This window comes from Crocodylus porosus, unplaced genomic scaffold (assembly GCF_001723895.1).
Source record: "Crocodylus porosus isolate Cpor-Errol unplaced genomic scaffold, CroPor_comp1, whole genome shotgun sequence".
Taxonomy (NCBI): domain Eukaryota; kingdom Metazoa; phylum Chordata; order Crocodylia; family Crocodylidae; genus Crocodylus; species Crocodylus porosus.
The window spans coordinates 56,701,463-56,714,935 of record NW_017728931.1 but is presented as its reverse complement, the minus strand read 5'-3'; the positions used below and the strand labels follow the sequence as shown (position 1 = coordinate 56,714,935).

At 42.3% G+C, this 13,473-nt stretch overlaps 1 long non-coding RNA gene across 1 annotated transcript; it reads right to left on the bottom strand.

Annotated features, from left to right (window-relative positions):
- Positions 1–1,857: 1,857 nt before the first annotated feature.
- LOC109316078 lies at positions 1,858–13,417 on the bottom strand. The gene is made up of 3 exons (XR_002102668.1): positions 13,407–13,417; positions 12,795–12,801; positions 1,858–1,958 (listed from the first exon to the last, which is right to left on the bottom strand). It is a non-coding gene; the product is annotated as an uncharacterized LOC109316078 (long non-coding RNA).
- Between the last annotated feature and the right edge of the window lie 56 nt (positions 13,418–13,473).

Here is a 13,473-nt window from a genome sequence, read left to right as displayed (position 1 = left end):
CACTAAGATCAAGCCCCAGGAGGGGCAGAGTGTGGGGAGGGACTTCCCCCCTGTGCTGCCAAGGAGGTGCATTGAGGGAAGTGCTGAGCAGCGGTGCAACCAGGAAGACGAGCCCAAGAGAGAGGCTGAAGCCAACCTTGGGGAAGCAAGGGTGTCTCCACTTGACCACTCCCAGGTACCAGGTCAGGGAACTGGGCTAGGGGTGGAGAAGAGAGGGGAGCCCTGCAGGACCAGCATCAGGGAAGCACTGCCGAGTTCAGGCAGGAAGGCTGAGAAAGCCGACTGGTAGGACACCGGATAGGGAGACCTTCCAGTCCCTTTTTTTGGTTTCATTTTTTGTTTTATTCCTTTACCCCTGCTCAACAGGGACACCCTTGGACCCCAAGAGGAGAGCCAACCAGCTCAAGGGAATCACAGGCCTAGAGCCAGGGCCAGCTAATTATCCTTCCCCAAAGATAGAGGGGGATACGATTGGGCACGAGGAACATCTGCACTGGAGAGGCTGCCATGTCAAGATCTGGCACCCCACCAGAGGTTGGCATAAGGCTGGGGTGTAGGGAAGATGGAGACCCACGAACATCCTGCAAGCAGAGTGGTCATTCCTGAGGGGAACTTCGAGGCTGAACCCCACACTGATATAATATTCAAAGATGTAGCAGGTGAGTTTGGGGAAGGCCAGAGGAACAACCAAAGCCTGCCTCGGGGAAGCCATGACATTAGAGAGCATATACCCTCTACCACCCAGACCAAGGTGGCATGCGAGCGGGCATTCGAAGCCAGACAGGCACAAAGTGGTGCATTGGCCAGGAAGTGCAGTGAAGATTCAACCCCTAGAGGACCTCCTGCCATGCAGCTGGCAGCTATGACCCCTCCAGATGTGCTGGGGCAGAACTTGCAAGCCCTGATGCAAATCCTCGATGCCCAGCAGCAAATGAAGGAACGGCAGCAGGACTGGCTGTGGCACAGTTTGACCACATTCAGAATGCCTAGGATGATGCGGGAAGATGATCCAGAGGCTTACATTGAGGACTTCAAGAGGCAGCTTGGATCAGAGAGCGTCCTGTTCAAGCCATCCTAGATTCGGGGTGTGCCCATCTCATTGGTAAGGGCTGATTTGATCACCCTATGGCAAGACCGGCAGGTGGGCCCAGTGAAGTTGTCATGCCTTCATGGGGAAGTGAAGCATGTTAGCCACCAGTGGATATGCCTCCGGGTCATGGAATATCCAGGAAAGCAGCTGGTGGGGATGGTGCCCCACCTGGCTTGCAACATGCTGCTAGGATGTGATTGGACCCCTATATATAATGCACTTGAGAGGGTTCAAGACACCGAGGCCATGGGGAGAAGACTATGCAATAGAGAGGGGTGGCTTGGGGAACTCTAAGGCAGTGAGGAGCTGATGGATGATACGGACTCACTTGACCTCCATGACATGACCAGCACCCAACAGTTCCAGGAGGCTCAGGAAGAGGATGCCAGCCTTCGAGACCTGAGGGCATGGGCTTTGAACCTCTCCACCACCTTGACGACAAGGACCAAAGATGCCCCTCAGTTTGAAGTAAGACACCAGCTCCTGTATCATGTTTACCCCAAAAGGGGAGGGGAGCCCGAAAAAATGCAGCTCGTGGTACCTGCCCGCTTCCGCCATACTATCTGGTGCCTCACTCATTCCAACCCTACCAGGGGCCATATGGGTTGAGATAAAACAATGGCCTGCATAGTGCAGTGGTTCTTTTGGCCAGGGTTGGGGGAAGACGTTGCATGCCACTATGCTGCTTGCCCTGAGTGTCAGAAAGCTAGGGAGGATCACCCTGCAAGAGTGCCTCTTCAACCCCTACTTATTATTGATGAACCCTTCTCAAGGATAGCCTTAGATGTAATCGGGCCTCTTCCCCGCTGTAGTGTGGACCACCAATATATATTGTTCTTGATAGATTACGCCACCCGGTACCCTGAGGCTATACCTTTATGACCGGTGATGGCCCCACGGATTGCAGAAGAGCTCATTAAGTGGATGGCCAGGATGGGGATTCCCCCAGAAATCCTTACCAATCAAGGACGCAACTTTATGTCAGGAGTGTTGCAGACAGTTTGCCGTACCCTGTAGATAAAACATCTTCATACTTCAGTGGATCACCCCGCAGACAAATGGTTTAGTGGAATGTCTAAATGGGATGATTAAGAGAATGCTACATCATTGCATACAGGGGGACCCCCAAAAGTGGGACCTACTCCTCTCTTTAGTTCTGCTCATCCTGAAAAACACCCCACAGGACTCATTGAGATGTTCTCCTTCTGAGCTGGTGCTAGGTCACTGCCTTCACAGTTTATTACAGGCACCAAGGGAGGATTGGGAACTCGGCAGCAGGGGGGACAAATGACCCAACTTCATACTGCCAGGAGTTCCAAAAGTGAATACAACTAGCTCTTGATTTTGCTAGGGGTAACCTGTAGGAAGCACAGCTCCACCAAAAGGAGCAGTAAGACGCCCACACCAAGGAGAGGGAATTTAGACCTGGGCAGAGATTGCTGGAGTTATAACCCACATCTTCCAGCAAATTGTTAACTCAGTGGCAGGGTCCCTTAGAAGTGATCCGTCAAGTAGGTCCAGTAGACTACGTGGTACGCCACCCCGGCCATCTCTGAGAAAAACAAATATATCACGTTAATCTCCTACAAGAATGATGTGGACCTGAGGGGTGGGTGGCCTTCTTGGCAGCCAAGATAGAAGACCTGGGACCACAAGGCATGACATGGGGAAAGGCAGCGGAGGAACTGGAAAGACAGATCCAGATAGGAGGAGACCTATCTGAGATGCAGAAATCTGAGGTGAAAGCTTTAGTAGAAGAGTTCCGTGACACGTTCAAGGGGGAACCAGGATGGGCCCGAGGAGCCTATCACTCCACACAAACACCCCCAGGGACCATAGTTTGGGAAAGGTGGCAGCTGGTGCCTCATCATCTTTCTGGAGAGATACAAGATGAAATCAGTAAAATGATAGAACAGGGCATCATATGCCCATCCCATAGCCTGTGGTGTAGCCCTCTGGTCCCAGTGCCAAAACCTGACAGTTCCTTATGACTGCATTGATTACCAGCGGCTAAACACCATGGTGATTTTTGATGCATTCCCTATGCCTCATCACGGAGCTGGTGGAACGTATTGGCAATGCCCAGTATATCTCATCCTTAGATCTAGCCAAGGGATATTGGCAGATCCCAGTAGCGCACAGGGATCGATATAAAACCACTTTTGGGACTCCATGGGAGCTATACAAATTTGTTCGTATGCTGGTTGGGCTCTACAGGGTGGCCGCAACCTTCCAGCATTTGATACAGCACAGAAACAGACTGAACACCTAGGATTTCTGGTTGGACAGGGCACAATACAACCCCTAAATGATGAAGTGGAAACCATCTGAAATTTTCAGGTGCCCCAAACCACCAAGCAACTTTGATCCTTTCTTGGTTTAACTAATTATTATAGGCAGTTCATTCCCTAATTTGCCGAATTGGTGGCACCCCTCTCGGAAGAACTAAAGGGACCACGAGTGGGGGGCAGTAAGGTGGATGGATGAAATGAGGTGAAACTTCAAGCTATTAAAAAAGGTCCTATGTGAAGAAGTAATGATATAGACCCCTGACTTCCATAAACCTTTTATATTGCAGACCGATGCCTCTGAAACAGCAGCGGGGGTCGTGTTAACCCAGGAAGATGCGGGGACTGAGAGGCCATTCGCCTATGCCAGTAGAAAGCTACTGCCAGCAGAAACCAGGTATGCCACCACAGAACGGGAATGTCTAGTGAGCCCCTGGGCTATGGAACACTTCAGGTATTACCTGATGGGAAGAGAATTCACATTAGTAACAGAACACGCCCCCTTGAAGTGGCTAAGCTCAACCAAAACAGATAATGCCTGCATTACAAGGTGGGCCCTAGTGCTCCAACCCTTCCAATGTCATATTTTACACCATCCAGGAAAAAATAACATAACAGCGGATTTCCTATCCAGGCACAGAGATGACTACAAATATGAGCTCAGACAACAACAAACTAAAGAAACAACCATCGATGCAGGTAGAAACCCAATGCAACGGAATAGACAACCAAAGGTGTGCAGTCAGTGGGGTTTTTTCCTCTGTATTGTAGTTGGATGCTGCAGGGTATCTGGGTGGCTCTTTCTAAGTTACAGTCTGTTATACTGCTGGAGCATCCTTGTGGCTGAAATTGTGGTATATTTCCTGAACCATCATGGCAACAATACCACTTCAACTTATTCAAACTTCTACCCAGAGTAGGTTAATTAGTGTTAATAGTTTCACTTCATTATTATTATTTATTACTTTTGACACCTGGAATTGTTTGGAAATTACATATTCAGAGATTCTGTACTCTCTGTTCTAAAGAGCTCACAATCAAAAGAGGCGAGACAAAAATGGAAAAGTACCGTATAGATGAGAAACTAAACCACAAAAGGATTATGTGACTTGCCTGCAGCGACACTGGACATTTGTGGCAGATCCTGAAACTAAACCTAGATATACTGATGACCACTCCAGTATGTTAACCACAAAACCATCCTTTTTGTAAACTTCAGTTATCTTTCATGTTTTAGGGCACATGGGTCCAAGAGCACACAACAGATGAAAATGTATAAGAATGTGGCCTGAAACTGAAACACATCTGTGAAAGCTAATGTATATTATCTTTCATCCAAGTTGACCAGGATCTTACCTGACACTCTAAGTTATGCCTGATATCTAGGAGTTGGTTGCATGACTCCTTTCGTAGAGGTTTGGAAATATAGCTACCCTGTGAGCTACTGAAATAGCTAACAGTTCAATGCTGTGACAGCTTCTAATGTTATGTTAAAAATCAATCCCATTTTGAATATTACAATGAGAAACAATGTGAAAGTAGAAGAATGTTATATCAATATTAAGACCAAGTGATATTAACATTTACTGACCTAAGGAGGCATTGAGAGGACTTCAACATTTGAAACGTTTGGTGCCCTCCAAAAGCCACTTTACTAGTTCATCTTTTCCCTAGTGCTGTTGCTCAGTTGTCTACACTGCTACTATCATTCTGTCTTTTGGTTGTTTCTGTTTGCTCTCCCTGAATATCTAAAGCATTTCAAATGTCCAAGAAGATAAAAAAAAAATCATTTGAGTCCTGATACATATTACATTGTTTACATGTGGCATACATAGAAGATAGGAGGGTATGGCCCTGCCATTCTGCTTTTTTACTGTTGAAACATTAGCAGGTTATCAGTGTCTCTTAACATTGTGGCAATTTGATTTTGAAATTGGTTTCAGCGCTGCCCTCTTCACCTCATTTCTTGGAAGATTTGATGTTACATTTTCCATTGATTCTCTTCCTCTGACCTTAAGTAGATTGAATGGATACTTAGATTCAACTATAATATTCACTAAAGCTGAAGTAAAAATGTGTCCTCACTTTTCTCTGCCAGGCCTTTGTTTTGATCAGTCTGCCAGCAGATGCATCAGCCACCTGAGCAAGCTACATAAATGACTATATTAGTGATTTTGGAATACTTGTGGATCTGTCAGAGGGCTGCAAAATCTGGTTACTCATGGTAAATATAAGCAATTATCTGTTACTTGAACACAACCATAAATATAAAAAAAACTTTAAAAATATGCTCTGTAAATAGATTTCAGCTAGATGCCTTTGTCAGTGTTGTGAGATATACGTTATTGTTTCATCTTACACTGGTAGGTCTTTTGGTGCCATTGATATATCCCTCACTTTAAATGCTGAATTCTATGTCTGAATAAAACTAAGGAATGTAATCTCACCTCCGGTTTTTGACTGAGCAAAGAGGATGGTATTCAGTTGGAACATTTGTCTACAGGAAGTATTGTCTTTATATGCTAAGACATATTTTTTGCTCATTCCTTGTGCAAGAAGAATGTTGAATGTGCTCTAAGTGCAGGAGTAACAGCCATTTACCCAACTATTTAACCCAAGTCATCTGATAGACTACCCCTGACCAAGAATGTGTGAAAAATCAATCCTTCTATCTTTGGTCAGACATTCCCGCTTTCCAAAGTACTGTTTCTGAAGGCCTGTCTTTGATTTTGACAGGAACTTTAATTGTTTTATCTACTTGTGCACAAGCTAATGACTTGTGGAAGATAAGCATTTTTCTATGCCCTACATAGAGAAACATTAATTCTGTAGACATCTATGTCCTTTTATTGCAATTACTTATGTATCACTTTGCCCAATGATTCATGGGGAAAAGGCAAATTTGCTGTATTGTACTACAAAGTTATGCATTTTTAGAAAGCATGTACATGAGTATGCATTAATTTCTTTCAACTTTAAATCAATCCTTATGCATATAAGTGGGGTTTTTATCTGCAGAGAAATTTCAGCAATGAAAACAAAGACTTTATTCAGAACAGGTATAGTAAGAAAGTAGCTTCTGTCAGCAGCATCTTTGTTCATCCAATGTCTGCAACTGCATACAATGAAGATTGCTGCAATTTATAACCAATAATATACCAACAGTATGTTACACTTCACTTATCAAGAACACCAGAAGAAAAACACGTGTTCACAGTTCTCCATATCTAACAGAACATTAGAAGTACAATACATGCTAACATGAATTTTCAACATAATGCTCAATAATACATTTTCATCTTAATGGCATCTTTTATTTGAATCCTTAGCTAAACCTTTTCAAACCAATAGAGTGAATAAGCAGGGGAGATCCTAATTTTGTATAAATAAAGACCACCACTATTGAACTTCCAAGTGTAATGGAGGACAGATTCAGTACCTATAACTCAACAAGACACTGAATTTGAGGTGAGTTAGCATTTCTAATTTAGAAAACTTCTGAACATACACAGAAAGCTAATTTACTTCTTAAGAGATCAGTCATTTTACCATTTCAATCTAATTAGAACAATTTGTGTTTAAGACAATATTGATTTTAGATTATAGCTTTCTATTGTATTACACGAGGCAGCATTTCCCTTATTTAACCTTAGCGACAACTATGTCAAACTCAGATAAAAACCTATTTATTAAAGAGCACTGTTGAAACAACCTTGACAATTAAAAGAGAAAATTACTTAAATTGCTCCTAATTGTTCTACCAAATAAATATAGGTTTTAAACTATTAAATTAGGTTATAAAGAATGCTCATGTCTAGATAAGGTTTCTCCTGTGGCAGATAAAGTTTATTAGGTTTTTTCTACTATGACTGCATTCACTAGAATTATTGTTTGAAAAACCTGCTCCATGTTAAAGAATTTTTTTTTCTTTTTTTTCTTTTTTGATGTTTGTATTCTAGTGCTAAGTCTCATGGCTGATTCTAAAGTTGGCAGAATAGTATCCATTCTTCAGCCTTTGTAGGACTCTACTTTAAACTTTCCTAAAATCTACTGTTAAAAATATTTAATGTTCTTTCATAAAGAACTGGATAGAGTGGGGTACCTTTTCGTTCACAATTGATCAGCTCTCCACCAGAAGACAAAAATACTGGGAATTTGGAGTTTAATTGCAAATAAAAAGTAAAGAACAACATCCATAAGAGTTCAGAAAAGCAACAGGATTACTGCAGTGCATCCTGGGGAGAGTAGCAGTGAAGTTCCCCACAGTCTTCCCCTACTCAGACAGTTTTCAGACATAAGATCCTCATGAGTTTGGACAAATGGGATAGTAGAATTAGCACCATGTCGATGGATCAGATCCAGTTTATGCATATTAAGTGCATACCACAGGTTTGTGGGAAACCTACATAGCCGCTTTCCCAATTTCAGGAGCAATTCTTGAATGAAGGTAATAGGAAGGGAACTCCAATGGGCCTTCTGAAGATCATAAAGGCAGCAGCGTATAGTATATGTTAAGGCAATGAGGAAGAAAGCATTGCTGCCCCAGTACCGCTGCCGTCTGGCTCAGTTCAGGAAGATTTGTGGAAGGGAATCTGAGAAAAAGGATAAGCAAGGAGAAGGGGGAAATTAGGAAAAAGGATAGTATAGTATACCTGAGGAATGTTTGATTGGTTTGATTGATAAGGGAATTTAGGTAGAAACTAAGAAACTGCATGGGAAAGAATTTTTTTGGCAGCAGATCTTGCAGCAGGCTTCCATTTGTACATTGTACATTCGTATAATTGTACATACTAGCAATAGTCGATTTTCATTTTAATGGCGTGGTTTAAGTTTTCTTGCAGCCAGGAAAGTGGCAGAAATTGAAGATGAGTTCTCAGGATCCACAGTTTTGAGACTATATCAGTGCAGGCCATACTGCATCAATTTCTCTAAGTACATATATAACATTATTTGTAACTGCTGCAACCTTACCAGAGTAATGAGTAAATTCTTATTTACATAATCTTTTTTTTAATAGACATGTTTAACAATTGTAGACATAATCCATGTTTCCTGGTACCTCTTTCCATATATTATGTAGATAAAGTTGTTTGTAAGTTTGTATTTACTACTGGTTTTTATTAATACTTTCTCAATGTTATGGGGATTTAAGATATTAAGAATTGCCAATGAATATTTATTCTGGGCTATGAGCTCTTAGTTTTCTTGTTTCCCAGAGGAGATCCAAAAGCCTATGCCTGCTTCTACGTGAACTTGGACAGATTACCCTTTCTGACTGTCATCCCAGTGTTATTCTTATTTTCTTAAGAGCATGTCTTATTTTTAATGGCCAGATAAATGCATGTATTTTAAGTGATAGTATGGAAAAAAATTAAGTATTTTAAGTAAACGTCATATGTAGTGTATTCTTCATAGTTCTTGATGATCCTGCACCCTCTTTTATACCTTTTAAACTGCTGAGAGGAGCTATGCCCAGCCTACGCATGCTACTTCTCAAGCCAGAATCAGTGGAGTTAGCATATCTTTGACATAGATAAATTAGTATACCACTGGTGGAGCAAAATGGCTGAACTGCTTCAAAGAAAGAATGGTGAAGGAAATAGCTCCAAGAGGGGTGGGGAATCATGTAAATTATGACAGTTTGTCTTTTTCTGGACTGTTTGCTTCTTCAAGGACTTGGAACAAGAAGCCCCATGCAGTGCAGAACACAAAACTCCCTGCCCTTCAAGACATCCAGTCAGGTGTTTCAGCTTATTACACTTATCTTGGGAAGGATTACTAGAATCATGAGATGATAAAATGGCGACTCAAAAGGAAGCTCCAGACCCAGTCTAAAAGTGAGTTACTAGAGGGAGAACTCAGCCAGCACAGCTTCATAAAGGAGAAGTGCAAAGACCTCAAATTTTAGAAGAGACACTAGGGAGAGGGCAGGACTGAAGATCCATGATTCCAAAGAGGAGGGTTACAAGACTCCTAAACTAAAAGGAAAGCTATTCTGAGAGGGTAGAGGTAGGTAGACACTAGATGTGGGAGCTCATGTAAAAGAAGGGAGGACCATCCCAAAACCTGAAGGGGATGGGTGAGGGGAGGCACTCAATAGCATTAATCTCCATGTACCTATCTGGGGCCCTGGATCCTAGCTTGGAGTCCCTAGGCTGTATTGAAATATAATAATGCTAGGCTCTGCTGCAGTAATAATTGTAGACCCTGATCTTGCTATAAGCAATACATGTAGACAACCAACAATAATAATACTCTCTAATAGTCTACAAAATTCTCTCATATAGCAGGGATTATACCATGGAGCTGAACAGTAACTAAGGACACTTTCACCTTTAAGTTTTATCTTAGTAGAGCATTTATTATTAGAAATGCCAAGCACTGAGAAACCATTGTTACAGACCTAACTTTGCTGACAATTTTACCTGAAAAAGTATAAGGAATAATGAACTTCATTTTGTAATAAGTAATACTTTTAATATTTTCTAATATCTAAAGTATTTGGCAGGAAAGAATTGTGAGGATTCTAGACCAAATATAAATGCTTTAAAGCCATCCCAAGACTAAGATTTGTATTACAATGTCTTTTTAAAAAAAGCTATTTGTAAACAGTGGATAATAATTAATTCAATATTCAGTTCTATATTTCCCTTAAGCCCTTAAGAATTGTTTTCCAGTTTTAAAAGGCCTATCCATTTAAACTTATTTTTTATTACCAAAAAAAAGCAATTTTGGAAAAGAAGCATTTGTTTCACATTAAAAGAAGGGAAAGTAGATTGTTTAGGATTCAATTATCAGAACAGCCTCTGCACATAAGAAAAAGTCATAGAATCATAGAAAAGTAGGACTGAAACAGACCTTCAGATCACGTAGTCCACCCCCCCAGGCAGAGGCAGGTTTATCCCTATCCAAACCATTCAATAGAAATTCCATTGTCTAATACATTGTCTAGCCTCTTAGTAAGACTACACAATCTACACAGCCCCCCTTCCCCTTCAACTGCCCCGCTGTACGTGGGGTAAATTTCTTCCATGGTCTTATATATGGCGATCGGTCTGCTTCTGCATGGAGGAACATCTAGGTTCAAGTCTCAGTAAGAGTACTGGCACATCCCAGTCAAAATCCCCAGCCTTGACCACAGCCAACACCCAAGGTTTCTGAGAAAGGCAAACATAAATAAAATAAATAAATAACCCTTACACATGTAACAACAGGGGAGGGGAGTGCAAAGACTTTTTGTTTCCCCTCAAAATTAGATCTCTGTGAAGAGGCTCTCCCATCTTGGAACAGGACTTGCCCTCAGTCCTCTGATTACAGCGGTTAAACCTGAAGGTTACTTTTGGCACCAAGCCTTTTTCTTTCAGCAGCAATTTCCCTGTATTCCTACCCAGTTGACTCTTCTTTGCAGACAAATTGCAAAAACACATTTACTGCTGTACAGTACAAGTGGGTGAACTTATGGACTAGAAGGTACTGAATATAGTTAAGAATGACTAAGTGATCTAGGAACTTAATTCATGCTGACTTTCACTTTTGCCCATCATAGTACCTCTGTCTCAAGAGGCTCATTCAATTTGACCATTATTCATTGCTAATTTTCAAAGCAACAAACCTGTGTGTCAAACATAAGATGATGTTTTGTACATGTATAAAGAGTGGCCAAATCTTCAGGAAATATAATTGTATTCACATTAAATATTTTACAGTGAAGATAATAAAGAAAAACAATGGAACAATTTTTTTCTATAAATATTATTTTCATTCAAGTTGGTTCTTCTATAAAAATTCCCCTTTACACCTGGTGAATGAATTATGATTGTACCTAAGAGAGCCCCTGCATTGCCACAAGTGAGGAAGAAAGAGAAGAAAATCTGTAAAATTAAGGGAAAGCCTATGATTGCTATCCCAAGTAAGCTAGGAGATTAAATGGCTATTCAGTAGCCAGCTGTTACAAAGTCAGGTTTTTAGTTCAGTTCAGTGAATTGACTTGCTCAGTTGTGAATAGTCTACTACTGTTAATGGGCTTCTTGGACAACAGCACATCTTGATAACAGTTTAATTAAAATGAATATATGTCTAATTTGCTTTTTGGGGTCTCATATGTGACACTAGAACATCTACTGTATCAGATGCCAGTTTTTAAAATTAATCTGTGTATAATTGCACACTGAGTGGCTGGGAACACAGCAGATATTTTCTTCCCGTTGCCTTTATTGCTTTGATTTTTAGTCACAGCAGCTAGCTGTGGGTACAGGAGTAGCATTTTTCCACTTGAAGAAGGATCCTAGGTTTAACTTACTGACTGATATTGATACTGAGACTCAAAATACCTTGCAGCATTCTGTACACACATCCCACTTCATCTGCTACCAGAACATAGTAACTTCCAAGCATGGTACTTAGCAGCCATTACAATGACACACAGTAGTGCTTGGCAACTGTTCACACCAGGAAATAAAGAATACCTTACCTCTTGTAATTAACTTAAGACTTGTCTATGCTGTGGCAGTTATATATCCTGTAGGGCTATGCAAAGCTTTGGGTGCTGATTCAATTTGGAGGAGATTCGGCCAGATTTGGTGGCCAAATCTCTGAATCCAAATAGAATTAGGGGACCAATTAAAAGGTTCGAAATGATTTGGATAGCTTCAGCAATTCAGGCAGTCCCTGCTCACTGCAGCAGGGAGCTGGACCTGGGCACCTTGCCGGTAAGTAGGGGGTGGGGAAGGGGGGGCTGAAGAAGGGGACCATGGTGGGGATCCCTACCAGGCCCTATCCCCTGCCTGCTCTCCCAGCCCCCTGAGCACCCCCCAACCTCTGCCCACTCTCCCAGACTCCCCATGGCTGCCCCACCTGCCCCAGCTCCCAGTTGTTTAAAAAAGAGCCCCTACTCACCAAGTATTGTTGGGTAGGGGGGCTATCCCCACTGCCCCACACTGTGTGAGGGGCTCTGCCGTGAGCCCCCCAGCCCTCCCCATGGCTGCTCCACCCAGCCCAGCTCCCGGCCATTTAAAAAAAGGGAAACCAAAAACCCCAACTCACAAGCTGCTGCAGTGGCCTAGGGGCTTCTGGGGGCTCATGAAAGAACACCCCCATGCAGCGTGGGGCAGTGGGGATTGCCCCCTGCCTGGCAAGAGCAGTGATGGGAGCACCCTCAGGGCAGAGTCATTGCCACATTTCCAGGATTGGTACATAGAGAAAGAGGGAGAGTGGGTGAAATGAGCTTCTTGGCAGTGCTTCCAGGAGGCCTTGGAAGCAGAACGGACGTGTCCCACATGGCCCCTGCCACCACAGTGCCTGATGCACAACACCCCTGTTGGGGAGGGAAGTGCCATTAGTTCCAGTTTATAGCTGGGGAACTGAAGCACAGATCCTTGCCCAAAACCACAGAGGAACTTGGTCTCAGAGAAGTGAACCTGAGTCCTCCCAAGTGGCAAGCTATCAAGCTATCACATTAACCCTGGATCAATTTTCCTCCCAACTTGAATGATGTCACCAAAATCTGTTGAATCCCAAACATTTGTCTTGTGAGGTACATCTCATTCCCATCGGTGATGGTCTCTTCTTGACCTAATAATTCAACAAGGCCCTTCATTTCTTCTCATGCTTAGTCATGTTGCACTAAGAAATAAGCCTCCCAGTCCTAACATTTCAGTCACTTGAAAAAAAATTCTGTACTTCTGAACATGTAGAAAGGGCAATAATGCACATTTTTGTTTAGAAGGGGTTTGTTTTTTAGCTGTAGAAGCAATGCTTAAATTAAAAAAGCAAAATTTGAATCCAAGTTTCTTTTGGATTTGTTTTAATCTAACTAAATTTAACTACATAAGGATACTGAAAAACGTTAATTCACGGTATGGATGTAACAGAATCAACACAGAGCAAGACTTCCCACCTTGCCAATGCATTTCAGCTCCCTTCTGGAACATGTATCTTTAGTGATCATAAAGCTAGTTCATTTTCCATGCTCCTAAACTCTTCTCTGCTGAGGCTGTCTGTCTGTGATAGGGATTTTTCCACCCCTCCACCCTGTGGACAGCTGTCCACTTGGAACTATCTAAGCCACAAAACAGCTGTCAGACAGTAACAACTTTT